We start from the raw sequence: 5,047 nt of genomic DNA, 5'->3' as shown, positions 1-5,047 counted from the left end.
CTGCTCCTCCTCCTCCTCCTCCTCTCCTCCACCGCCGCCGCCCAGCACACCCAGCACAGCTGCCACCCATGCCTCCCCCCTTCCACAGATGGACACCACCCACGGCCGCTCACCTGTGACGGGGCTTCCGGCCCATTCCCATCCAGGTGAATCCTTTTTGTTCTCCCTTTTCGTCTGCACAGAGCTACATCTCCAGACAGCTGCTTTATAGCTTTCATCCTCTTTTAGCTCAGCTACCTGGCAAAATCAATTAAGACTTTGCAGCTACTGGCGAAAGCAGGTGGCATGTACAAAGGCAAAGCTGGGAACAGAGACTTTTCTTTCAGGAACCCCGATGAGGTGCTTTGTGGAAAGCACCCAGGTTCCCCAAAATAGCCTGGCTTTTTAACCATAAAAAAGGTAATAGGTGAACTCAGTTTTGAGCTCTCACACGCCATCGTCTGGGCCCCTTGGGAAGAACCCTCCTCTTGGCAAATGCTCCTGCAAACACAGACAGATCCGGCGGACACTGCATTGTGATGAAAGTGTGGTTTAGAAGACAGAGCTCTCGGGTGCATACAGCCTCACTAGTAACAGCGAGGAGGGACGCTGCTGTAGCCTTTGTCCTCTAGGTGACAGGAAAACACTGTATTATACTGTGGGCCAGAGAGATGTAACTTTTTCCTTTTTTGAGGGAAAAGTTATTGATTTAAAAACTGACTTAAAATTCTGCCTTCTTGCTCGGATTACACAATGGTGAGCGTGTTCATTACTGAAAGGGAATGATTCTCATCACCCGCCAGCACTAATTACCATACTGAGCTGGCGTTGATGTGGTAATTACCGCGGGCCCATCCATTCCCAGCACAGTACTTCTCCGGGCATGGGTACCGGGAGTTTCATGAGATCCCAGAGGGAGGCAGAGGCAGCCACACGAGTGCCCCCCTTACCGGAGAATAAAGCAACACCCGTGGGAGGGCCCACGCCAGTCATGATGGTGATGGCTAATATTCACCGAGTAATTCTCCATCCCCAGGCACGACTCAAGTGCATGAGGAACACTGTCGCACTCCCCGTCCAAAGTGTGCCCCATTACTAGTACACTCCACCGAGCGTGACCCGAGGCTTCGGAGACAGGAGGCCTGAGCTGCCCGAGATCGCACCGCTGGAGAGCTTGCGTTCACCCAAGGCTCTCTGAATCTGAGTCTCTGTGTTTGAAGCTTGTTCCAGCACTAGGCACCCGGGGCACAGGAAGCTCCTCACCTGCATGGGTGCGGGGTGATCGGCTGTACCCTGGGCCACCCCGAGATGTCAGTAACACCCCCTCCCGCCTGGTGCTGACTGCTCAGCTCACGCCCTTCAGAGGCTGAATTTTAGTGCCCACAGTGCATCTTGTTGGATCCTAAGTCAATGCCACACCAAAATATTTTTGATCATTTCATACAGAAAAATTTATATTTGCAAGCCTAAAACAATCAAGTTCTTTGAAATCTGTTCCTCTGGGATGTGTAAGACATAAGGGGTGGCTTTGTCAATAAAATAATGACCGCAGGTGATTTAGACCACAGACTAGAAATGCCAGCCTTTAAAACGTGTCGCTGTCTCTCCCCTGGCATGCTTCAGAAGATAAAATGAAGATTTGCAGCAGTAAACAGTTTCTTTAGTGAAAGTGTTTATTTGGTCAATGTATACATATGTGGCCTAAGCCAACAATCAAATTTTTTAAACTGCATGCATAAATGTCTGAAAGTGAAAATACATTATTCAAATATTTTAAAATTCAGAATTCTAGTATTTTTCCTAAATTTCTAATAAACCCAAATTCTCTAAGGCTTTGTTCTTGTTCCTTTCAAAATATATACTTAAATATATATTAAAAGTGTATATTTTTCTCCTTGGGATAACATTATTGACCAAACTCTAAAGTGTACACTGCTATGTCAGCTACTCTAAGAAAGATATAAAAATCAAGGTCTGCATTCCCAAGGATATTATTTTATAAAGATATAACTCATAAACACACAAAGAATGAGAAAAGGCAACATGAAGCAGTTAAAAATTGTTTGGCACAATTCAATTAAAATAAGACACACACATACACACACACACTGAAGTAGTTAAGGAAGATAGTGAAATTCATTTAATAGGCACGTTCCATAAAAACAGTTTGTCACAAAGGTTACATTCCAAGGGTCTACGTGAAAAATCACAGTATACACAGATTAGAAGCAAAAGACATCGGACAAAAACATCCTAGAGGTGTTTATGTTGCTAAACTTTTACACTATTTTAAAATCTTTTTTAAAGTTTGGAAAAGCTCTGGTGTGATACGGATTAAAAATAAATACACTGTACCCATGTAATTTTGACTACTCTTATTATTGTTCCTTTTCATCAAAAATATATTTTCTACAAATCCTACAAAGTTTTAAATGAATGCATACTTGTCAAGAAACACAGATGCCACCCCAAAAGTGAAGTAAACACACGGCTGGCTAAATAAACCCAGAAGAGAAGAGCAGATTTCGCGGGGCTTATGGACAACACTGTATTCGTGACCTGCACTCTTAACGTTTCCCTTGGGTGCAGTGTGGCCCTAACCTGCCTTCTAATGACCTACACTGGACATCACAGTCACAGTCCCAGTGTATAAGGTCATAGCGCAACCCTGTGACGCACACACATCACCATGGTTACCGCCATGTCGCACGTGATAGGAAACACAGCCACTCCGCCTCTCCATGCCGTAAGTGCACACTCTTGATAAGCGAAGAGCCTTCATTTTTCTTCTTCTTTGGGATTTTCCAATTGGTCGCATGTTGCTTCTTCACTCTTCTGTGGCACATCTGGCAAAACAAGATTCCACCCATATGTAAAATATTCTTGTCATTTTTCACCCGGCGAGGACACACTTCGCCATCAGTGAGCGTGCACAGAGACACGAGTAGGCCTGGGGGCTGTCTCTGCTCATCTCTCCTCCTCTCCTGCAGGCACACCAGCCATCCTGTCACGTGCGACCACAGTCTCCCTACAGACGGTGAACGGACACGCACAGGTCGGGGAGGGGCAGAGCTGCATCAGATCGGTCTCTCGCTTCATGTTCACACTCCCTTCACCTTCAGAGGCGGCCTCAGGGTCAGGGTTAGGGCTGGGGCTCCTACTCCACAGGAAACAAAGCCCTCAGACGGGAGCTGCTGCCTCTCAGAGCGACCCGGTCCTCCTCCTCCCGTCCACTGGAAGGCGCTTCTTCTCAGCACTGGCTACAGATGGTTGGGTTTCTCCCCACGCGGCCCTGGCCTCTTTCCAACCTGCCCTTTCCTTCAGGACTGGGTGGCGGGCTGCCCTATGAAGGAGCACTGCACACTCAGAGTAGACGGGAGCCCAGTGTGCCTGGGAGCCTGAGGGTGTAACGTGGTCCACGAGGTGAGTCACACTTTCAAACCCCACCACCGCACCCCACCTGAATTCTGTGGTAATGCTCAGCACGCAGCACGCACAAAATTGAGCAACGGATCAAATAGTAATGGTGGAAGTAGGAATGACCACAGTGCGGCTTTTCTAGTTCCCTGGGACACCACCCTCTGTCACGTCCTTCTGGGGAAGGACCTCGGTGCTCCCTGTTAGGTATCCAACCGGAAGGTATGGATAAAATAGACTGCGAAATCTTAGGTTAACTTTATGCAGGGTGAGAGACTTCTGAGATCCCAGATTTCTTCTACACCTCAGCAAATTGATTTAAAAACTAACAAACAAATAAATACAAAAGAGGACAGCCCGGAAAGAAGGCTGTCCTTTAGAATGTGTACTTTTAAATGACTAATATCAGAGTCGGCCCCCAACTTCCAGTTTTCATTAACTTGGAAACTATTCGTTTTGGAGCCTTAATATTTTTGCTTAGCTAGAAGATACTCATAGGAACTTCGCATTTACAGCTTTGTTAATAAAGCATTGTCTCCACCATGCACCTAGGTAGGCCTGTACCCTTGTATTTATTTTTCAGCATCTGTGGTGACATCTGGATGTTTTTAAGACTTTTGAGTTCTTTTTTAGTTGATATCTTGGGCTTTATTTCAAAAGGATTTAAAGGAAAACATAAAGAAAGAACAATATTCTTCCAGATAATAGGCTCTCTACTGACGGAAATAAAATGGAAAGCACTGTTAACTCTCACAGTGCATTTTGCCCCATTTGCTCACCTAAGCAAGGTCAGCGAACATGAGAGGTGTGTGTGCATGCGTGTGTGATGTAAACTCTAATCGGGCCCTCGTGTGCACAAAGAATCACCCCTCTCCTAGTCGGGGCGGGCCTTTGAGCAAAGACGGAGCAAGGAAGGCACACATCTTTGCATTGCTTGGCTTCCCTCTATCTTTTCTTTTTTCTTATAATGTTTTATTGTGTGTGTGTGTGTGTGTGTGTGTGTACTTTTTTACTCACATTTAAAGCATCCCACATGAGGTCAGCAGCCTTTGGGGAAAGGTGGGAGAACCACGGGGCAGACCAGGACGTGGCCAGGCAGGGACACACGGCTCAACAGAGTGTAGCTCTGTCTTTGCCATCGTCCCTGGGAGCAGCACACCACACACACACACACACACACACACACACACGGATATACAGAGGTACACACACAGGTACAAACACATCTACACACACACCTGTACCCACGCAAGTACACTATCACGTACACACACACACACACACACACACGTACGCCCTAGACTAAAATACGAACAGGGCACAAGTGTTCCTATGAAGCCTTAGAACCGAAATCTCGCATCTGAGTGTTTTCAGGGAAGGGGCGCCTTTACCACCTTATGGAAAGCCTCCTCACATTTATCTTCAGACTACACTCTGTGAACCGTGTGAGCAATGGGATTGTCTTCTTTGGCTTGGCTGACAGCTCTCTTTTTCTGAGCTCAACTTTTCCCGCTGGCTAAAATCGATTACCTTTTATCCGAAGACTCACTTAAAAATGTCAGCCCTAAGTGTGGCAAGCCCCGTCCTTGAACCGGGAAGGGGAAGGGCTGGCGGAAGGGCAGGTGCGCCAGGTTTCCGGATCCCAGCTCAC

This window comes from Fukomys damarensis, unplaced genomic scaffold (genome assembly GCF_012274545.1).
Source record: "Fukomys damarensis isolate Sample0158 unplaced genomic scaffold, DMR_v1.0_HiC HiC_scaffold_14, whole genome shotgun sequence".
NCBI lineage: Eukaryota > Metazoa > Chordata > Mammalia > Rodentia > Bathyergidae > Fukomys > Fukomys damarensis.
This window is presented reverse-complemented; position numbering follows the sequence as displayed.